The 24,299-nt window shown below is 44.9% G+C and overlaps 1 long non-coding RNA gene across 1 annotated transcript; it reads right to left on the bottom strand.

Annotated features, from left to right (window-relative positions):
* Window positions 1-875: 875 nt before the first annotated feature.
* Window positions 876-24,036, bottom strand: LOC132812787 (uncharacterized). Its single transcript, XR_009643784.1, has 3 exons — window positions 23,971-24,036; window positions 19,406-19,505; window positions 876-1,159 (listed from the first exon to the last, which is right to left on the bottom strand). It is a non-coding gene; the product is annotated as an uncharacterized LOC132812787 (long non-coding RNA).
* Window positions 24,037-24,299: the final 263 nt, after the last annotated feature.

Here is a 24,299-nt window from a genome sequence, read left to right as displayed (position 1 = left end):
ATAAATATATGCCACTTCCAATTATTCATTAGTCAGCTAATTACCTGCATTTGTTATTAAAAATTGCAATTCGTCTAAATATTGTTATGACCTTTGATCATATTAAATTTCTAATTAATGTTCATTCATGAATTTTCTTTTTTTTTGTTTTCCATTCACCTATTCATATTGAATGTAAATTTGACATGCTTTGACAATATCGGAGTGTGTTCATTTGAAATATGTCTTTGCATATGTATCACTGATTTTACTCATTGCATATGGTTGCATGGTGGCTCAGTGGTTAGCATTGCTGCCTCACAGCATCAGAGACCTCAGTTTGATTCCATTCTCAGGTGACTGTCTGTGTGGAATTTGAAAGTTTTAAAACTGTTATATTCAGACATCTTAATTTATTTTCTTTAATTTTATTTGCTGTGCAAAAAACTTCGAAAACATTTTAAAACCAAAATTTACAAACCTTGTGTTAAAGATAAATGTTAAATAAAATCCATCAAACCATCCCTCACTGAAAACTGTTGGGGAAGTGCAATCTCCTGGAGAATCCCTGCCCACTCCTTCCTACCTGGGCTCCATGGCTATATACATACCTGGGAGATAGCAGCAGAAGGCCATTCAGCCTTTCAATCCTGCTCCACCATTCAATGGGAAACAGCTGACCATCCAGCTCAGTCTCCTGTTCCTGCTGTGTTCCAATCCCCTTTGATGACTTTACCTCGAAGAACTATATCTAAGTCCTCCTTTGGTTTCACTGCCTTTTGTTCCAGTGACGTTGCGGTGTTACTGTGTGGGTGTAGGCAGGGGTAATGTGATGGTGCTGCCTCCTGGAGGATACACTCAGCATCCCTCTTCATCCTGCAGTAACATCAACGGGATTTCAGCAACGAGAGATAGAACCCATTTCCAGGATATGGGCATCACTGGCTCAGCCAGCATTTATTCCCCATCTCTAGTTACCCTTGAGAAGATGGTAGTGAGCTGCTGTCTTGAACCATTCACAGTCCATTTGTTGCAGAGAGACCGACAATGCTGTGAGGAGAGTGTGCAGGATTTTGGCCGAGTGATTCTCCATCTTTGGTTCTTCAAATGCTGGTTAACTTAATCACAATCTGCACATGATTTTGAGATTTCAGTCTGCAAACCTTCACCATGTAGCACCCTGTATAAAGGAATATGTACAGATTAGAAATTCAGAACAGACAATTCTTGTTTCTTTGGAATATCTTTTTTTCCCCTTTCTTCCCCCAAAGCTGTAACCCTCCAGCCCACTTACTCTCTCCCACCATTCTGACTCTGCTACCCCCTAGTGTACACCCTCCCCATTCTCATGGAGTTACTGATAAACAGATCCATTCCACCACTTCCCGTCCCTGGTTAGACTCTGCACCCTTTCTGGGTTCACTTCCTTTCCCTTCAGTTGCTGCAAGTCAATAATGTAACAGCAGAATGAAACACAAGGAAACAGAAAGGGAGGTGGCAGATCCTGGACAGAAGAGGGTCCTTCAGGCTGGGAGAATGGGTCAGATTCTTCTTTGATGCCCATTGGTCGATTCCCAGCATTACAATGAATTGGGGATGGAGAGTGGTCCTACATGGGTGTGGTGACACTTTGACCCCCCAGCAGATCAATACAATAAGCAGATGCATTCCTCCTCCAGCCAGTGTGAAAAACTTTCCGCAAAGTATACTTACCCAAAGCATATGTTCCAAAACCTGCCCACATTCTGTACATGTACACACGCGTGGTCCCTGCCTCAGGGATTGTGGGAGTTGTAGTCCCCATGAAGCCACTGGAGCCCTGTCTCTAGAAAGTGAATGAAAAGTGTGGGCTGGAGGGTGTTGTGTATACGATCCCCATTCAGACAGACAGGACCTGTGGGCTGTCACTGGGTTTTACTGAGACATCTGCTTCCACAACCTGATTTTCTGATGTAAGGAATATAGATTCAGTCAACTGGGGGGTGGGGAGGTTCATAGGAGGAGCAGATTTTAAGTAGAGGTGGCTCAATGGTTAGCATTGCTTACTCACAGCGTCAGGGACCTGGATTTGATTCCAGCCTTAGGCGACCCTGTGGAATTTACATGTTCTCCCCGTGTCTGTGGGGTTTCCTCTGGGTGCTCCAGTTTCATCTCACAGTCCAAATATGTGCAGGTAAAGTGGATCGGCGATGCTAGATTGCCCACAGTATCCATGCATGCGCAGGTTAAACCATTAACCATGGGAAATACAGGGAATGGGTGAGTCTGAATGGGATGCTCATTATAGGATTGGTGTGGACTCCATGGATGAATACCCTGTTTTTGCACTGTAGGGATTCTATTCTATTCTCTGTGGAAGAATGTACCTATCTCAATGTGCTGTAAATCTGTGGAATTCCTATTCAAAATACAGTGGATGCCAGGACAAAGAGGAAATTTACTGAAGAGATACAGATGTTGAATTTGCAATGAGATGAAGGGTGAGAGAGAGCAGGTGGGAAAATCCAGCTGAGACCGAGGTGAGCTCAATCATCACCGTATTAAATGGTGGGGCTGGTTCGAAGGGCTGCATTGCCTCTCCTGTGCCCAGTGCTCATCTTCTTACGGTAATAACTGGAAAGCTGCATCCAAAACTCACCACCTTCACCAAAGGAGATTTTTGGAAAAAGCAGGATAGTCAGGTGGATTAGCGTTCCAAACTTAGATAGTGAGGAAGCATGTAGGAGATAATGATTTTGCAATTTTAAACTGAGATGAGTTAAAAATCACACAACAGGTTATAGTCCAACAGGTGTAATTGGATCATGATGAAGGAGCAACGCTCCAAAATCTAGTGTACTTCCAATTAAACCTGAAGGACTATAACCTGGTGTTGTGTGATTTTTAACTTTGTACACCCCAGTCCAACATCGGATTCTCCAAATCATGTAAACTGAGGGGAGACAGTGATTTATGGTTTTAGACTGTGTAGTACATTCACACCGTCCAGAATACTCTGTTGTGAATATCCATCCTGTACTTTATTACAAAGCCAAGGTCTCTGATAATGAAAACCAAAACACCCAGGAAACATCCCCTCACCTTGTAATCTGATAAAAGACTTGTGATAAGTATGGTTGAATTTAGAATACAGTTGGAAAGCGGGAAGATTGAATCCAATCCAGATCCTGTGCTTAAACAAAGGAGACTACAATAGGATGGGACAGGAGCTGGCTAATGTAGACTGGAAGCAAAGACTTTAGGGTGGGACAGTGACAGACAGTGGAGAGATATCAAAGGATATTTCAAACTGCTCAGCAAAAGTATATATCAGGGAAAAGGAAGGACTGTAGGAAAAGGAGTAATCTGCCCTGGGTGGCTCAGGAAATAAGGGAGTCTTATCAAATTGAAATAGAAAACACACAAATTGGCAAAGAGCAAGGAGAAACTAGGAGATTAGAAAAACTTTAAAGATCAGCAGAACGTTAAATGGGATTGGGGGAGACAAGTGATGAGTAGCTGTCCCCAGGGCCAGAATAGCAGTTTGCACTGCTAGAGGGGAACCTATTGTGTGGGGAACATATGGCCTCTGTCATTTTTGAAACACGAAACTGTGACAATAGAGATAATCCTGATCAAGTTCAAAATCACAGCACATTCCTAAAGCTTGTACTTCCAAATAATCCTGTTGGACTATAACCTGGTGATGTGTGTTTTTTTTTTAAACTTTGCCCACCCCGCTCTAAGACCAGTTCTTCCACATCAGAATCCTGACAGACAGTCCAGCTGAAACTGAAGTGCCTGTCAGATACCTCACTGAGCCACAGGGGCGTGGGGGAGGGGTATGTGGTTTAACCACAAAGTGCTGAGCTGAACTCGACTTTTTAACTGCCATCGCCATGGAGAGAATACTGAGAGGCAGCATCCATTCAAAACCACAAACCACAAAGGTATAAGAATGGGAGCCATACATCGGACAAGCGGGGAGTTACCTGATGCTGCCTGGAGGTGTTCTGCATGTACACTATCCAGGTAACTGCCATGTCTCATCAATAAAGACTCAAAGAAGACCTCTCAGAGTTCTGCTAATGTAGTTATTCCTATCCAGCAGGGTTCAGGAATAGGAGTACACAGCAGTCAGTCTTCACAGTGGATGATACGAAGAACATGCCAAGAATTGATAAAGAAACTGGGGAAGGTGAGGAAAAAGAAATAACCATTATCACAAAAGCGTTAGAGCTGGGCAAGCTAATGGAGCTAAAGGTAGATAAGTCTCTTTGCCCTGATGGAATACATCCCAGGGTGCTCCCAGAGATAGCAGGAGAAATAGTAAATAGACTTGGAGTCAGAGCCCTACAGCAGAGACAGGCCCTTTGGCCCAAACTGACCAGAATGTCCATCCACACTAACCCCATTTCCCTGCACTTGGCCCATCTGCTTCTGACCCTTTGCTATCCATGTATTTGTCCAAATGTCTTTTACCTGTTGTTAATGTACCCACCTCAACCACTTCCACTGGCAGCTCAGTCCTTATACATACCACCCTCTGTGTAAACCTGTTGCCCCCTCAGCTTCCCTTTTATTCTTTCTCCTCTAACCTTCAACTGATGCCTCCACTCCTTGATTTCCTGGGAAAGAGACTGAGTGCATTCACCTTACCCAAGCCTCTCATGATCTTATACACTTCCAGAAAAGATCCCCCCTCTGTTTCCTCTGCTCTAAACAAAAAACAAAAATCCTCGCTTGTCCAACCTCTCCCTATAACTCAGACCCCTGAGCCCTGGCAAAACTTCTTGTAAGTTTCGTCTGCACTTTTTCCAGTTTAATAACTGAAACCTACGTTACATTCATCACATTTCCAGTATTTCCCCATGGCACTGGAACCGACGTGACAACACTAATGGATAAAAAACCATGATCGAGAATCAACTCCTTTACAACAATTCCATTTTCATTGCATTTTCCATGCTGCAGGTATCCTTGTGTCTTTCTGATTGCATGGTTAATTTAAAACTTATCCTCATACAAATCTGTGACTTAATTGTCCCTTGGAAATGTGCCATGTTTTTTCAGACTTTTAAAAGCAAATTAAATCTCTCTCCACAGTCACCACACTAACATGGACTTGGCTGTGTCTCAGTATTTTTTCCAGACACACTGACATTTGAAATATTTGCCCACGGACAGAATACACCCCTTTCCTTCCACATGAAAAGGCCAATGATATTCAGATCGGCACGGATCAAGTAACCATCGGGTCTGAACATGAAGCTCAATTTGAATTTCTCATCCACAAATCTGCCCGTTCAGTACCCGACAACTGAGAAAACAAGTCACCACCGTTAACACAGGATGGAAATTCATGAGACAATTATAGTATTAAATTGTAGTTTCTTTGTTCCCCCAAAACATTAAATCTCAGTCTCACAATTTCTCTCTTCTGTGAACTGAAATCCAAACCAATCTCCTCACTCCTTTCCTTCACACCCAGCTCTAACTCACTCTCCTCTCTTTGAATTCAGCTTCCTAGCTCCTGCCTGCAGACAAAGAACCAAAAAAAAGGGTGGCATGACAGCACTAGGGTCCCAGGTTCAATTCTCCCCGTGCCTGCGTGGGTTGCCTCCGGGTGCTCCGGTTTCCTCCCACAATCCAAAGATGCACAGGCCAGGTGAATTGGCCAGGCTAAATTGCCCAGTGTTAGGTGCATTAGTCAGAGGGAAATGGGTCTGGGTGGGTTACTCTTCCGATGGTCAGTGTGGGCTGGTTGGGCCGAAAGGCCTGTTTCCACACTGTAGGAAATCTAATCTAATCAAGTCAAATCAATGAGTCTGACTCGGAGCCTCCTGGGTGTTAGTGAATCCTCCCCAAACCTCTCAGGGTTCCCTTCTGGGGCAGAACGCACTGATTTTTTTTCCACCATCTGGAACCTCTTATTTATTTTCCCCACTCCCATCCTCTGATGAGAACCATCCTGCACACACTGGCCAAAATCATATCTGGTTGAACTAAAATGAATCAAGTTTGAACTTTAATTGCAGGCCCATCTTTGTTCATTTCCATAACATTCCCGAGTTCTGATAACTTTCTGCAAAATGCTCCCCACACTGATACGCTGACCACTTGTCATGATACCGGGGGAGGGGCCATTCCCCTGGGTCCTGTTCTCAGAGGGAGGAAGGGAGGGAGCTGCCAATGACAGATTAATCCCACACACCCACAGCCTCCCTTCCTGGCACTGACCCAGCCTGCACATACGCTACCAATTGCCCAGCACTGTGCCTGTGCACTGGTCTCCCTTCCTACAGAGCATGCTCCAGATCACATAGGAGCCCTGGTGATTGACAGCAGCTGCTGCCCAATAGGGTGAAGGGGCGGGGCTGGCGGACTGGGACAATGGGATTGTAAACAATGAATGAATGTGGAGGACACTGGGGGATGGACAGGTCAGTGAGGGACAGGAGCAGTGCAGCTGCAGGAGGGGATCCTGGACAAACTGAGCAATGGGAGAATCTAACAGGAGAGAAACTACAGGAAGGTTCTGTTTGGAGGCTCAGGCAGGGACAGCTGGGAGACAGTATGGCCTGGTTGCTTGGGCTTGGGCCTTTTCAAAGATGCTGTTACTCAACCCTGAACCCGATCCTCCTGGCCCAGAGGTAAGGACACGACCACCATTTCCTGGTGGGCTAGTGGAAAGAAGGGAAGATGTTCTCAATCTCACTCACATGGAAACTCCATGAGCTCCTCCCACTTACTGTCGACGGTGGGGATGGAGGAGGCACAGCAGATGGGAGGGGGGTTAGGGATATAGGGACTGCCTTTCCAAAGGAACCCACCTGTGTTGGTGATATTAACAAGATACAATACAAAGTCACTAACACAAAGCTGGTGTACATGAACTTCATCCAGAATATTAACACCTATAACTGGGTGACACCGACCCCAATGTACAGAATTAAGTCGTGGATATTAATAATGGCATTGTGTGTGAGAAATCACGTCTCATGAATTTGAGTCAATTCTTCTGAAGTAACAACAAAGAGGATTGACAGTGCAAAGCGGTGGAGATGAACTACATGGTCTTCAGTAAGACATTCATCAAGGTTCCCCATGGGAAACTGGTTAGCAAGATTAGATCTCAAGGAATACAGAGAGAACTAGCCATTTGGATACAAAACTGGCTCAAAAATAGAATACAGAGGGTGGTGGCGGAAGGTTGATTTTCAGATTGGAGACCTGTGACCAGTGGGGTGTCACAAAGGATCGGTGCTGGATCCACTAATTTTCATAATTTATATTAATGATTTGGATGTGAATATAGGAAGTAATGTTAGTAAGATGACATCAAAATTGGAGGTGTAATGGACAGTGAAGAGGATTACCTCAGATTACAACAGGATCTTGATCAGATGGTTGAATGTGCTGAGAATGGCAGATGGACTTTAATTTAGATAAATGGGAGGTGCTGCATTTTGGAAAAGCAAATATTAGCAGGGAGTATACACTTAATGGTAAGGTTCTCGGGAGTGCTGCTGAACAAAGAGACCTTGGAGTGCAGGTTCATAGCTCCTTGAAAGCAGAATCGCAGGTAGATAGATTAGTGAAGATGTTTAGTATGCTTTCCTTTATTGGTCAGAGCACGGAGTATAGGAGTTGGGAAGTCATACTGCGGCTGTACAGGACATTGGTTAGGTCACGCTTAGAATATTGTGTGCAATTCTGGTCTCCTTCCTATCAAAACAATTTTGTGAACCTTGAAAGGGGTCAGAAAAGTATTACAGGCATGTTGCCAGGGTTGGAGGATTTGAGCTGCAGGGAGACGCTGAATACACCGTTTTCCCTGGAACGTTAGAGGCTGATGGGTGACCTTATAGAGGTTTATAAAATCAGTAGGGGCATGGATAAGGTAAATACACAAGGTCTTTTCCCTGCGGTGGGGAGGAGGTACGATGGGAGGTGGGAGACAGAGGGGGGAGACCAAAAGCGGAGGGTGACGGTTAGTTTGTAGATCTACAACACAACCCTGTTCCTGTTTTCTCCCCATCTCCTTCAAGCCCTCTGAAGGGCTCAGCACAAGTGCACAGTCCCTGGACAGTCGAGCTTCAGGGTGACCAAGTGCTGAAGGTTGCATTTGGGAAACTGACCTTTATTGTTCTGTGCACTCATCAATAAATGGACCTGGGTTCAATTCCACCGTCCTGGATTCATGTCTGTGGCCACAGACACGCCTGACTCTGACCCTGACTACAGGATCCCCTGTCACTATAGCTCTGCCATTCTCCTTCCTCCCGTTCTGTGCAGCAGAGCTCTCTGTTGCTGATTTCCCCTGAGAGTCCACCCCACCTGTTCCCCCCATTATAGAATCCCAAGCAGTGCACAATATCTGTCTGAGAAGGGGGAATGATTACTGGGGAGTCCTGCACTCCTTCCTGAGCCTTTTAGTTGATCTGATGGTCACCCATTCCCTTTCTGCCTGTGTAACCCTCACCTGCAGTGTGACTAACTCACTGAACGTGCTGCCCATAACATTCTCAGTATTGCTCCACAGTGAGTCCACTCTCAGCTCCAGGTCTGAAAAGCAGTTTCCCAGTAGCTGCAGATGGGCACTCATCCTGCACACATAGCCGTCACGGACACTGGAAGTGTCCCTTATTTCCCACAATGTACAAGAGGAGCATTCCACGGGTCTGAGGTCTCCTGTCACAACGTCTCTCTAGTTTCAGCTAGTTACTCCCATTAAGAGAATTTAAATGAGTAGCAACTATCTTTCACTTCAAACATTTCCATTACATTCAAAAGCCATTCCCTGTGAATTTCTAGTCAGATCCATGCTCCCCACCAACCCACCGTCCCCTCCCAGCACCTTCATTTGCCACTGCAAGAGGTGTAAAACCTGTGCCCACACCTCAAAAGGGCCCTTCCACATCCAGCAGAGATTTTCCTGCGCATCCAAACACCTCACCTGGCCTTTGCTTTCGATGTGGTCTCCTCTCTACTGGGGAGTTGACAAAGAACACCAACTTGCAGAATGTTTCAGGGAAAATTTCTGGGATGCATGCACCAACCAACTCCACCATCCTGTGGCCGACCACTTCAACTTCCCCACCCACTCCGCCAAGGACATTCACGTCCTGGGCCACCTCCACCACCAAATCCCAGCCACCCGACGCCTGGAGAAAGAAAACCTCATCTTCCACATTGGGACCCTTTAACCACAGAATCAAGGTTTCCTCATCTCCCCTCCCCTGCCTTATCCCAGATCCAACCCTCCAACTCGACACCACCCTCTTGAACTGTCCCACCTGTCCATCGTCCTTTCCAATTATCCACTCCACCCTCTCTCCATTACCCTCCACCTACATCTACCTATTGCCTTCCTAGCTCCCTTCCCACCAACCGGACCCACCCTTCTTATTTATCTGTCAGCCCTCTTACTCCCTCCCACCCCACCCAATCCCGGCATTCCTGATAAAAGGAATATGCCGAAAACGTTGATTCTCCTGTTCCTGAGATGCTGCCTGATCTGCTGTGCTTTTCCAGTGCCACACGTTAACACAAGCTGGAAGAACAACACCTCATCTTCTACTTGGGGACCCTGCACACCTCTATCCCCAGTATCAAATTCAATAATTTTACGTCCTGAACTCTCCAATGTCCTAGCGCCCTAGCCTCTTAACCCACACACAAGGCCTTGTTATCACATAGCCTGCCATTACACATTAGCTATAGTTAGCCACGAACAGTCCCCAGAAACAGCTATTCACCCTCCCCCAGCCAGATCGTTATCCACTCCTTAGTCCAACTGCTCTTGGACTATATTACCACCTATCATTTACTCCTTAACCCCTACCTTCTGCATATAAACCGACATTAATTTTCAGTAACATCAGTTCTGAGGAAGGGCCAGCGGATCCAAAATGTTAACTCTGATTTCTCTTCACAGATGCTGCCAGACCTGCTGAGTTTTACCAGTACCTTCTGGTTGTTGTGCGAGATTTACAGCATCCGCAGTTCTTTTGGTTCTAATTTACCAGGAATTTCTAATTCAGGTCTAGCAGCCTAAAACTGTGCGTTTATAAACCCTCCCAGTCCACAATAGCTCCATTTCTTCCCCAGACTTTGCAGTCTCTCCCACTCCCTTCACACTCACTAGGTCCCCCCCCCCCCCCCCTCACCGTGACACTGTGCCTGCACAGCTCATGGCCATGTGTTGGCCTGCTGGACCCACCCCAATTCACTCCCATTGGCTGGAGGATCACACCAATTCTCCTATTGGTCTGATGCTGCTGTCAATCACCCGGGCCCCATTGTGACATGAGTGGGCTCCTCCCAAGAGCATCGGATGCTGAGGGGTGACCTCATAGAGCTTTATAAAATCATGAGGAGTATGGATGGTAAAAATAGACAAGGTCTTTTCCCTGGGGTGGGGGAGTATAGAACGAGAGGGTGTAGGTTTAAGGTGAGAGTGGAAATATTTAAAAGTGACCCAAGAGGCAACTTTTTTTCACACTGAGATGGGTGCCTGTATGGAATCTTCTGTTCAGGAAAGTGGTGGGGGCTGGTACAGTTACACCATTCTGCATCTGGATGGGTATGTGAATAGGAAGGGTGTAGAGGGATATGTGCCAAATGTTGGGATATCTGGTCGGCATGGACCAGTTCGACCAAAGGGTCTAATTCCATGCTGTTTCTCTCTATGACTCTGCACTGGGATAAGCTTCATCCTTCACAGTGAATGGGGCAGTAACACAGAGGACAAGGGTTTGGGGCTATTCAGCTGTACTGGCCGCTCTGGACATGGTGCCAGTCTATCCCAACTCACCTCCCATTTGTCTGTAGACCTCCAAATCCTTCCTTAAAAAAGTTACATTCTAAATTCGTTTTCTCAATAACTACTGGATCTGCATCCAGCTGGCGGACAAACTGTTCCAGATGCTCAGAACTTAGTGAGTACAATAATCTTCACATTTTTAACCTATTTTATTAGCCATTTACCTGAAGGTAGTTACTCAAAAATTGTGACGTTAATAATTTCTCCCTCTGTCTCTCTGTAAATTAAATATCCTGGAAAGAAATCTGCTCCTGGTCGAAATTCCTGCCTAACCTTCTCAGCTCCAAGAAGAATTAGTTGATCTTCTGCTAACTCTCCATAAAATAGAAACCCATCTTAATTTTAGTAGTGCCATAAAGATGTACAGCAGAGAAACAGACCCTTCGATCCAAAACTTGTCCATGCTGACCAGATATCCTAAATTAATCTCATCCCATCCACCAGCTCTTGGCGTATATCCTTCTAAACTTTTGCTAATCACATACAACATCTCAAAGGCATAATTGGGTAATTGTACCAGCCTCCACACTTTCTCTGGCAGCTCCTTCCACACACGTACCATGTTCAGCTGGAAACATTGCCTCTTAGATCCCTTTTCAATCTTTTCCCTCACACCTGAAGCCTGTGCCCCAAGCTTTGGACTCACATATCCTGGAAATAAGACCCTGGGATTTCACTCTATCCATGCCCCTCACAATTGTATCTGATGCACCAGGGAAAACAGCCCCAGCCTGTTCACTCTCTACCTAAATAGCTCAAACCCTCAACCCTGGCAACATCTTTGCGGGTCTTTTCCGTACCCTTTTAAGTTTCATAATATCATTCCGATAGCAGGGAGACCAGGACTGAAAGCAGAATTCCAGAAGTGGCTGAATCAATGTGCTGTGCAGCCGCAAAATGACGTCCCAACTCCACTACTCAATGCACTGACCAGTAAAGGCAAGTACACCAAACACCTTCTTCACTACCCTGCCTATGATTCCACTTTCAAGGAACTATGAACCTGCACTCCAAGGTCTCTTTGTTCAGCAACACTCCCCTGGACCTTCCCATTAAGTGTATAATTGCTGCCCCCATTTGCTTTTCCAAAATGCAGCACCTCACATTTATCTGAAATAAACTCGATCTGACAATCCTCAGCCCACTTGATTGAAGTCCCATTGTACTCTGATGTAACCTTCTTTGCTGTCCAGTGCACCTCCAATTTTGATGCCTACTGTAAACCTACTAACTATATCTCATATATTCACATTAAAATCATTGATATAAATGATGAAAAGCAGTAGACCTAGCACCGATTCTTACACCATATTGCTCATCACAGGCCTCCAGTCCGAAAAGCACTACCCTCCGTCCCCAATTTGTACTCAAATAGCTGGTTCTCTCTGTATCCCATGGTGTCTAACTTGCGAACCAGTCTGTTATGTGAACCTTTTTGAATGTCTTTCTGAAGTCCAAGTTAGTGATTTATGTACAAAGCCATGCTGACTATCCCTAATCACTTCTTGCCTTTCCAATTACATATAAACCTGTCCTTCAGAATTCCTTCCAACACCTTGTCTGCCACTAACTTCAGGCTCACCAGTGTATTGTTCCCTGGCCTTTCCTCATCACCTTTCTCAAATAATGGCGCCTGTCTTGCAGCACCTCACCTGTGGCTATCGGTGATAGAAATATCTCAGCGAGGGGCCCGGAAATCACTTCCCTAACTTCCCACAAACATTTGGGATACACCTGATCAGGTCCCACAGATTTACTCAGCTTTATGTACAAGACATCCAGTACAACCTCCTCTGTAATATGGACAGTTGTCAAGTTATCACAAATTATTTCTCCAAACTCTCTAGCTTCCATATCCTCTTTCAGTAAAAGCTGACATGAAATCCTCGGATAGTATCTCTCCCACCTTCTGTGGTTCCAGACAGCCTTGTTGGTCTTTGAGCGTCCCTATTCTCTGCCTGGTTACTCTTTTGTCCTTAGTGTTTTGTAGAATCTTTTTGGATTGTCCTTAAACCTCTTTCCCCCCAAAGCTCTCTTGTGTGTCCTTTTTGCCCACCTGTTTTCTCTTGAGTGTACTCCTACTGGCCCTATACTCCGAGGGATTCACTCAAACCAGTCACCCAGCTGACTGTACCTGCCATATCCCTCCTTCATTTTTTTAACCAGTCCCTCAATTTCTCTAGACACACAGCATTCTCTACACCGACCAGACATGGCCTTAACATGAATATACTGTCCATGTTCTCTTGTTGTCTCATTTTCACAGGCCTATGGAGGCAATGGCAGATGAGGACATGGAAACACTCATTCTCAGTAAAGAGGTAGTGTTGGGAAGGATAACAGCCCAAAAGTACATGGGTCTCCTGGCCGTGATGGAATGCATCCCAAGGGGCTAAAAGAGATGGTGAAGTGTCTATTGTCCTTCCTTGCTAGAGGGATGGTTATGCTACAGCTGTACAGGGTGCTGGGGAGGCCAAACCTGGAGTACTGGAATACAGGTTTGATCTCCTTAATTCAACAATACTGACACTGAAGGGAGTGCAGAGGAGGGTCACTAGTTTGAGTCATGAGTTGAGAGGGTTGGTGTATGTGGAGAGATTGAATAGACTGGGACTATACTTGTTGGAATTTAGAAGAATGGGAGGTTGTATTGGAAAAAAATAAAATTAAGAAGGGAATAGATAAGATAGAAGCAGGGAGGTTCTTTCCATTGGGGGCGGGTCAACCTAGACAGCATAGCGTCAAAATATGTGGTATCTGATTTAGGACAGAGTTGAGGAGGAACTTCTTCAGCTAAAGATTATGAATCTGAAAAATTCCTTGTTGAGTGTAGCAGTTGACGTTATCAACTTGAATGTCTTTAAGGCAAAATGTAGATTTGCAAACAGGAAAGGAATTAAGGGTTATGGTGAGAGATCAGAGCTGAAAACGTGTTGCTGGTTAAACACAGCAGGTCAGGCAGCATCCAAGGAACAGGAAATTCGACGTTTCGGGCCAGAGCCCTTCATCAGGAATGAGGGGAAGGCATCCTTGCAAGAGGATTCGCAGGAGGTTAAAATCTTCGAGTAAAAAGTGAAGTCTGCAGATGCTGGAGATCAGATCTCCAGCCTCTATGGTGAGAGAGCAGGAAAGTGGAGCTGAGGCCACGAAAAGATCAGCCCTGGTCTTATTGAATGGCAGTGCAGGCTTGAGGGGCCAGATGGCCTACTCCTGCTCCTATTCCTTCTGTTCTCATGTTCCCACTTTCCAGCCGTCCCTTTATCTGGGGGTTGCAAAGAAATATTGAAAGTTCTCGCCTTCTACCGTCAAAATTCACCTTTGTCCAATTTTGAACGCCAACTTTTAGATTTGGTCTATTATTTTCTGCAACTATTTTAAAACTAGTAGAATTATCGTCAGAGAATGCCAAGTGTGGAAGCAGGCCATTCGGCCCATCACTTTCACACTGACCCTCAGAGCCTCCTATCTTACCCCTGTAACATACATTTCCCATGGCCAATCCACCTAGCCTGCACATCCCTGAACATTGTAGGCAATTTCACATGGCCAATTCACCCAACCTGTACATCCCTGAACAATATGGGCAATTCAGCCTGGATTATCCATCCAATCTGCACATCTTTGGACTGTGGCAGGAAACCAGAGCACCCGGACGAAACCCACACAGACAACCTCAATAAGGTGATCATCCTGTTCTTATTTCCCAGTTCCACCCATGTAATTTCAACGGGCGAACCCCCATGAATATCCTCCCTAAACACAACAATAATGCTGTCCCTAATCAAACACACCATTCTACCTTCTTTCTTATCCCCCTTTCTATCCTTCCTCTTACACCTATTCCCTGGAACAATAAGCTACCTGTCCTGTCCAACCTAAGCCACGTTTCTGTAATACCCACTATATCACAGTCCCATGTTCAAAACCATATCTTAAGCTCATCTGCTTTCCCTGTCAAACCCCTTGCATTGAAATAAATGCAGTGCAGTGCTATCAAAAGGACAGACTGTTGGGCAGAGGGGGTGGGATGGCCCTTTTGGTGAGGGATGACGTTCAGCCCCTTGCGAAGTGGGCGACACAGAATCCGGAGATGTAGAGTCAGATTGGAGGGTGGGTAATGTTGTCCCACTTTTCAAGAAAGGTGGGAGAGAGAAAACAAGGAATTATAGACCAGTTAGCCTGATGTCAGTGGTGAGAAAGATGCTGGAGTCAATTATAAAATATGAAATTATGGCTCATTTGGATTGCAGTAATAGGATTCGTCAGAGTCAGCATGGATTTACAAAGGGGAATATACTGACTTGGATTGAAATTTGGCTGGCTGACACGAAGCAAAAAGTAGTGATAAACGCTTCCTTTCGGAATGGCAGGCAGTGATTGGTGGGGTACCACAAGGTTCGGTGCTGGGACCGCAGCTGTTTACAATATACAATTAATAACATAGATGAACATATTAAAAGCAATATTAGCAAATTAGCTGATGACACAAAGCTGGGTGGCAGGGTGAAATGTGAGGAGGATGTTATGAGAATACAGATTAACTTGGACAGGTTAGGTGAGTGGACAGATGCATAGCAGATGCAGTTGAATGTGGATAAATGTGTGGTTATCCACTTTGGAGGCAAGAACAGGAAGGCAGATTACTATCTAAAAGGAGTCAAGTTTGGTAAAGGGGAAGTACAACGAGATCTGGTTTTCTGGTACGTCAGTCAATGAAAGCAAGCATGCAGGTACAGCAGGTAGTGAAGAAAGCTCACTGCATGCTGGCCCTCATAACAAGAGGAATTGAGTATAGGAGCAAAGAGGTTATTCTGCAGCTGTACAGGGCCCTGGTAAGACCGCACCTGGAGTACTGTGTGCAGTTTTGGTCTCCACATTTGAGGAAGAGCATTGTGGCTATTGAGGGAGTGTTGGGTAGGTTCACGAGGTCAATTCCCAGAATGGCGGAATGATCATATGTTGAAAGATTGGAGCGACTGAGCTTGTATACACTGGAGTTTAGAAGAATGAGAGGGAATCTGATTGAGACCTACAAGATTATTAAAGGGTTGGACACTCTGGAGGCAGGAAGCATGTTTCCACGGATGGGTGAGTCCAGAACCAGAGGACACAGTTTAACAATAAGGGAGAGGCCATTTAGAACAGAGTTGAGGAGAAACGTCTTCACCCAGAGAGTAGTGGACACATGGAATGCACTGCCCCAGAAGGCAGTGGAGGTCAAGTTACTGGGAACTTTCGAGAAAGAGATGGATAGAGCTGTTAAAGATAATGGAATCAAGTCTTACGGAGATAAGATAGCTTTACAAAACTCTACTTTAGAATAAATTAGTACCAATATTTTATGATACATTGACTAAGTTTTTAAATATAAGATGTGTATTTAAAGAAGTAAACCGTCACCACACTGAATGTTGTAGCTTTACCTAAATAAAACAAACTAAGATTTATCTTTGAAGAGACCAAAACCTTGTGAGTCACGGATGAACAGCACTAAACAGAACCTTTGGTGAAATTTGTCCATGCCGACCAGATATCTGAACCTAATCTTATCTCTCTTGCCAGCACCTGGGTCATATCCCTCTAAATCATTCCTATTCATGTGAAGTATCCAAATGCCTTTAAAATGCTATAATTGTCAGCCTCCACCACTTCATCTGGCAGCTTATTCCATACACACACCACTCTCTGTGTGAAAAAGTTGCACCTTAGTTCCCTTTTATATCTTTCCCCTCTCACCCTCAACCTATGCTCTCTATTTCTGGACTCTCCTACTCAGGAAAAGACCTTGTCTGTTTACCCTATCCATGCTCCCAATAATTTTATAAACCTCTATGGAGGTCACCCCTCACTCTCTGATGCTCCAGGGAAAGAAAGCCCCAGCCTTTTTGCTCTCTTCCTGCAGCACAAACCCTCCAACCCTGGCAGTATCGTTGTAAATCGTTATTGAACGCTTTCAAGTTTCACAACATCCTTCCGATTGACGGAGAACAGAATTGCACACACTATTCCAAAAGAGGCCTAACCAATGTCCTGTACATGACCTTCCAACTTCTATACTCAATGCTCTGATCAATAAAGGAATGTATCCCAAACACTTTCTTCAGTATCCTATCTACCTACAACTCTACATTCAAGGAAACATGAACCTGCACTGCAAGATATCTTTGTTCATCAACAGTATCTAGGAATTTGCCACTAAGTGTATCAGTCCTGTTAAGATTTGTTTTTTTAAAATGCAGCACGTCACATTTATCTGAATTAAACTCTATTTGCCACTACTCACCCATCTGAACAGCATCCTGTTATAATCTGAGGTAAACCTCTTTGCTGTCCACTATACCTCCAATTTTGGCGTCATCTGCAAACTTACTAACTATACCTCCTATGCACATATCTAAATCATATATATATAAACGACGAAAAGTAGTGGACCCAGCACTGATCCTTATGGCACTCCAAAGGTCATATGCTTCCAATCTGAAAAACAACCCTCCACCACAACCTTGCCTTCTACATTTGAGACAGTTCTGTATCCAAATGGCTAAATCTCCCTGTATTCCATGATATCTAACCTTGCTCAACAGTCTTCCATGGGGAACCTTGTCGAGTGCCTTACTGAATTCCATAGATCATGCCCACCTCTCTGCCCTCATCAATCCTCTTTGATACATCTTCAAATAACTCAATCAAGTTTGAGAGACATGCACAAATTCTTGCTGACTGTCACAATCAGTCCTTGCTTTTCAGAATACATGCGCATCTTGTTCCTCAGGACTCCCCCCAACAACTTGCCCAGCATCAATGTCAGGCTCACGGGTCAATAGTTCCCTGGCATGTCCTTACCTCCTTTCTTAAATAACGGCACCACGTTAACCAACCTCCAGTCTTTCGGCATGTCACCTGTGACAATCGATGATACAAAATATCTCAGCAAGAGGCCCAGCAATCACATTCCCAGCTTCCCAGAGCTCTAGGGTACATCTGATCAGGTGTTGGGGATTAACCAAGCTGTACGGGTTACAAGACACCCAGCACGTCCTCCTCTGTAAGATGGACATACTCATCATCTATTTCCCCACATTCTATATTGCCCATGTCCTTCTCCACAGTAAACACTGATGCAAAATATTCAGTTAGTATCTCTCCCATCTCCTGCGGCTCCACGTGTAGGCTACCTTGCTGATCTTTGAGGAGCCCTATTCTCTCTCGAGTTACCCTTTTGTTCTTAATGTATTTATAAACACCCTTGGGATTATTCATAACTATTTGCCAAAGCTATCTCATGTCCCCTTTTTGCCCTCCTGATTTCCGTCTTAAGTTTACTCCTACTGTCTTTAATGCTCAGGGGTTGTTTTGGTATTTTTGGATTGGAATAAATGCAAAATATTACATCTTGATAAAACAAACGAGGGCAGACTTACACTAATTAAAAACAGAGCCTCGAGTAGTGATATGGAACAAAGAGGCTGAGGAGTTCGGGTCTTTCAAGTCTGTGCCACATGTAGACAGGGTGGTTAAGGAGGTGCTTAGCACACTTGCCATCATTGCTCAGATCTTTGAGTACAAGAGTTGGGACGTTATTTTGGATATTGGGAAGGCCTTTTCTGGAATTCTGTGTCCAGTTCTGGTCATGCTGATATCGGGAGGACATTATGTAGTTGGAACGGATTCAGAAGCGATTTACCAGGATGTTGATGGGAATGAATAATTTGAATTCTAAGCAGAGGCTGGATAGGCTGCGACTTCTTTCACTGGCGCGCAGGTGGCTGAGGAGTGACCTTATTAGATGTTTCTGAAATCACGGAGGGGTGGTTTCAGTAATGTGAACAGAAGGTGTCCTTTCCAGGAAGGGACACGATTCAAGACTAGGTACATACCTTTGAAGGTGACAGCAGAACGGCTTTAAAAAGTCGTTTGGGATTTTTTTTATTTTTGTTCAGATAATGGTTTGTGTGTGGAATGAACTATCAGAGGAAGTGGTAGCTGTGAAACAAATTACAATTTTAGGGTGGCACAGTGGCTCAGTGATTAGCCCTGCTGCCAGGGCCCCAGGTTTGGTTGCAGCTTTGGACAACTGTCTCTGCGGGAGTTGCACGTTCTCCCAGTGTCTGCATTGGTTTCTTCCAGGGGCTCCAGTTTCCTCCCGAATGAGAGAGCAGCCCTATGGTCTGGGAGGACAATGCTGCCTTTACCTTTTACACAGTGATGCCACTGTGTCTCTGGGGTGGGGAGAGGGAATGCTGAAGGTAGTGGATGGGACACCACTCAGGCACAGTGCCTTGTCCTGGAGGATGTTCACTTTCTTTAATATTGTTGGGGGCTGCACTGATGGAGGCAAGTGGAGAATGTTCCAACACAATCCTGATGTGTACCTTATAGAGAGCAAACAGACATTGTGGAATCAGGGGTTTGGGGAAAACTGAGGTTGTTCTCCTTGGAGCAAAGGCAATTGAGGGGAGCTGTGACAGAGGGGTTTAGAAAAGTTACAAATTATAATAATAAACCTTACACCCATCAGCTCATTATACAAGGCTTACAAGACACACATTAAAGGTTTGGGAAGATTCAAAGGAGAACTTTTATGTCGCAAATGGGATTCAGATGGAATACAATACTCACACACAATGCGAATATCCAGGTCCTGATGAACTGACTAATTCAATCAGAGTTTGGTGTTACAATGACTGAGATTACCATCTGAATGTCCACCTGTAGTATCCTGTAATACACGTTTATAAAAGCCATCAAAGTCAGTTCAGGTTAGAAACTCGCACCATCCCCTCCTCCTGGCCCAGGATGACTGGACACATTACCCCTTGTGGAGGTCAGCAGTCAGTTCAGGTGGAAATCTATGTTGGTTTCTCGGAGTTTCCACCTTGGAATTTCATGTGACTGAACAGGGCAGATCTTTGACACATGGGACCGAATATTCCAAGAATCAGTGAGATGTGGAGAGCAGGATTTGCTTGTTTTATTTCCTTCCGTGCTGCCGCTGTGCCTCATCAATAAGACATGCGGTGTGAAAGGCTCATGCAGCTCGATGGGCAAGTTGCCTCCATTCTGACCAATGGGCAGCAAGCTCCTCCCATAGAATATCTCTAAAAACAGAGCAACTCTGCATGCTTCACACTGCCCAGTGCTCCCAGTAAATGTTTAGAAGAATGGGGGAGGGAGGGAACTCCTAGACAAGGCATAATTGTAAAGTTCTAAGAGGATTGTGAAGAGTGAGAGATGCACAGGAGAAAGGGGCAACAAGTGGTTAGATGGAGTGTAATTTGGGAAGGTGTGAAGTCGGTCAGTTTGAAGGGGATAATAAGAGAACAGAGTGCGATTTACATGGTGGGAACTGTAGAAAGCTGCACCACAAAGGATGGGGGGGGGGGGGAGTGATCATTGTGCAGGAAACACTGAAAGCTAGCAGATTCTGGGTCAGTCACGAAATCAAGGGTTCTGTTTCAGATTCACCAAGTTTAAGGCAACACCGACACGGGTCAGGGGTTTCAGTGGCAATGGAGCTGGGGTGAGGTGAAGACAAGCAACGTTTTAGAGATTGGAATTCCTGGTATTTGTGATTGGGTAGATGTCTGATCAGAAGGTCACCTTGGGGTTACAGATATGACAGCAATGTTGGGAAGAGTCTAGTTCTACCTCAGACAGTTCCCAGTAGGAGGGAGGGGCTCAGCAGTAAAGGAAAGGAATTTGTATTAGCAACTGAAGGTAATGGGTTTACCCAAAACAATGTTTCATTGGAGGAAATTGGAGTTAATCGAGCAGTGGGAATGTGATAAGCAGTTTAGTAACTGAGTAACAGTGGAGCAATGGAGAGGGATGGTGGGGAGGGAGAGTTGGGCGTTGACAGTGTACATGTGAAACCTCACACTGTGCTTTTAGACTATGTCACCTCCTGGCAGTATGTAGGTGAGAAACAGGAGGGACCAAGGATACATCCTTGAGGGTCACCAAATACAAGGAATTCAGAAAGGAAAGGGATTGTGGAGATGGAGCAGAATTTACAAATGATGGTGAGGTCAAATGTTAGTTTTTTTGCAGAATGGATGAGAAGGACATAACCAGAAAAGACAGACAGAACAAGGAACATTACCTGTGAATTGGCGAGGGGGAGTGATGAGGAGGAAACAGAGTTGAAATGTCTGTAGTTTAGCGAGACCAGTAAAAGATCAAGATGCGTTCTGATAAGGTTTGACAAGAGACTGGAGAAAGATGTTAGTTTGGGACAAAAATCAGGAACACTATGTGAGGCAGTTTGTCTCGGTGGGCTAGTGGAAGGGAGGGAAGCAGCAGAGGCAGCTGGTCGGATTGTCTCAGTCTTAGTGACAGAGAAACTCCGTGTGCTCCTTGATCTTGTTGTTGGAGAGAAGGATGGAGGAGACAGGATGATGGACAGTGTTTTACAAAGAAACAAAACCAGGGTTAGTGATAATTAAAATGAGTGAATAAACCTAATGTATTTAACTTTTATCCAGAATATTAAAATGTATAACTGAAGTCCCTGTTCGAATCCCAGCTCGGCAGATGGTAGAATCTGAATTCAAGGAAAAACGACTGGAATTAGGAATCTTGTGATCTCCATGGAACCATTGTCAATTGCGAAAAAGATCCTGCCAACCTGACAGTTGCCCAACAAGCTACTCACTGTATTAATCACTGCAAAGTCTCAACAAAGGAATGAAACTGGATGGATCACTTGGCATCTAACAAGGCATTAGGAAATACAACCACAGGATCAGCCCTCTCGACTCTGCAACATCCTGCTCACTAACATCTGTTTTTTTTTGTGCCAAAACGTGGCGAGCTGTTTCACAGACTAGTCAAGGAACGGCCTGACATAGTCATACTCACGGAGTCATCCCTTACAGATAACGGCCAGACACCACCATCACCATCCCTAGATATCGATATTGTGATGATGGAAAAGCACAACAGGTCAGGCAGCATCGGAGGAGCAGGAGAATTGACGTTTCGAGCCGAAGCCCTTCATCAGCCTGACCTGCTGTGCTTTTCCAGCACCACACTCTTGACTCTGATCACCAGCATCTGCAGTCTTCACTTTCTCCTGAAATCTCTGGATATGTTCTGTCCCACCAGCAGGACAGACCAGGCAGAGGTGATGGCACAGTTGTGTACACACAGGAACCATTTGCCCTGGGAGTACTCAGCATTGACTTTGGACACCAGGAAGTCTCATGGCTCCTGCTGATTACCACGTACCGTGCTCCCACGGCTGATGAATCAGTGTTCCTCCATGTTGAATAACACTTGGAGGAAGCACTGAGGTAATAAAATGGTGACAAGCCTATTCTGGGTACAGGATTTCAATGTCCTCTAGCAAGAGTAGCTCAGCAGCAGGATTACTGACTGAGCTGGTCGGGTCCTCAAGGACATAGATGCTCAACTGGATTTGCAGCAGGCAGTAACGGAACCAGCAAGAGGGAAAAACATACTAGATCTTATCAGTATGAGTCTACCAGCTGCAAATGTATCTGTCCATGACAGTGTCAGTAAGAGCGACCATCCCACAGTCTTTGTGGAGACAAAGCCTCATCTTAAAGTTGAGAAAAACCTCCATTGTGCTGAGTGGTACTATCACCGTGCTAAATGGGACAGATGTAGGAACTCAAACTGGATCTCTCTGAGGCACTGTGGGATAACAACAGCAGCAGAACTGTACTCCTGCACAATCTGTAATCTCATGAGTTTGTACATCCCGCTCTCACCCATCACAGTGGACAGGAAAGGAGGGCATGCCAAGAGCAGCACCAGGCATACCTAAAAATGAAGTGCCAACCTGGTGAAGCTACCAAACAGGACTATCTGCAGATCAAACAGCATCAGCAGCAAGCAACAGAGCTAAGTGATCCCATAACCAATGGATCAGATCAGACCTCTGCAGTTCTGCCACACCCAGTTATGAACAGTGATGGACGATTAAACAACTCGTTGCAGGAAGCAAAACAGATATCCCCACCTTTACTGATGGAGGGGTTTCACACATCCATGCAAAAGATAAGATGATAGCATTTGCAGCAATTTTCAGCCAGATGCAAAGTGGGATGATCCATCTCAGCCTTCTCCAGTGTTTCCTAACATCACAGATGTGAGCTTTAAGCCAGTTCAATTTAGTTTGAATAATACCGAAAAATGGTTAATTAGTGTAAAGGCTATGGGTCCTGCTAACATTCTGGCAATAACACTGATAGCTTGTGCTCCAGAACTTGCCACCCACCAAACCGCGTACCGCTCCAGCACTGGCATCTACTGACAATGTGGAACATTGCCCAGGCATGTTCAACACAAAAACAGAAGGCTAATCCAACCCAGGAAATGTCCCTCTGTCAGTCCACACTCGATCAGCAGTGAAGTGATAGAAGATGTTATCAACAGGGCTATCAAGCAGCAGCTGCTCAGCAACAGCCAGCTCAGCGACACTCATTTTAGGCTCCACCAGGGCCACTCAGCTCCCGATATGTTACCGCCTGATTCACAACCTGACAACCAGCTGAATCCCAGAGGCGAGGTGAGAGTGACAGCACAGTTCCACTCCAACACCACTATTTCTAGCTGATTCCACCCTCACCTCATATACTCAAACTCTCATCCATTATGTGTTATCTCCAGACTTAATTATCCAAACACACTCCTGGCCAGCCTCCCAAATTCAAACTTCCTGTAATCTCAAGAAAAATTGCAAGCTCTATCGCCCACGTGCTCACTTCTCCCCAAACATGTTCATCTGTCAAAAGGGTCCTATTCATAAGCAGCAACAATTTAAAATTCTCATTCTTGATTTGATTCCTGGCTGTGATAACCCCTAGCTCCCTGCACCACACATCCTTTGAGACCTCGACAACCCATTTTCTTTGAGACTCCCATTACTTCAACTGTGTGGCTGATTCTACAGTTGCCAAAGCACCATGATCTGGAATTTGCAGACAAAACCTCACAGGTCTGCTTCCCACTGTTAAGACATCCCTCAAAATCTGATTTTTGGCAATTGTTTTGGACACCTGACCAAATATCTCTATATCTGGCCTTATAGCTAAAGTTCTCAATCGTATTCTTGTGAAATTATAAGCATGATGATATAACTACAAACTGTTCTTGATTTGGACATTATCTTCAAATATTCACTGTTTCTGTAATGAATAATCTGTAACATCTCTTACCCAACCACATTGTGGGAGCACCTTCACCACACAAACTGCAGCTGTACAACAAAGTCAAGCATCACCCTCTCCACAGGCAACAGGGCTTTGGCATTAATCACTGGTATCTGTGGAAGGAGAAATACACATGATGTTTCAGGGAATGCAAAACGGGTTACAGGGAATGAAAATGGTGCAGAATTTGATAGTCAGAAATGGAAGGAAAATACACTTGCTTGTTGGAAAAAGGAATTCTTGACAGTCAAAAATATTCAAGAAAAAAGTAGTCTAATGATAGAGCAACACATGGTCAGGGGCTGGGCCACAGTGAAAAACTCATTTACAAAGGG

The sequence above is a fragment of the Hemiscyllium ocellatum genome, unplaced genomic scaffold (assembly GCF_020745735.1).
Source record: "Hemiscyllium ocellatum isolate sHemOce1 unplaced genomic scaffold, sHemOce1.pat.X.cur. scaffold_301_pat_ctg1, whole genome shotgun sequence".
Classification (NCBI taxonomy): domain Eukaryota; kingdom Metazoa; phylum Chordata; class Chondrichthyes; order Orectolobiformes; family Hemiscylliidae; genus Hemiscyllium; species Hemiscyllium ocellatum.
The sequence above is the reverse complement of the archived record's forward strand: the minus strand, read 5'-3'. Positions and strand labels throughout refer to the sequence as shown.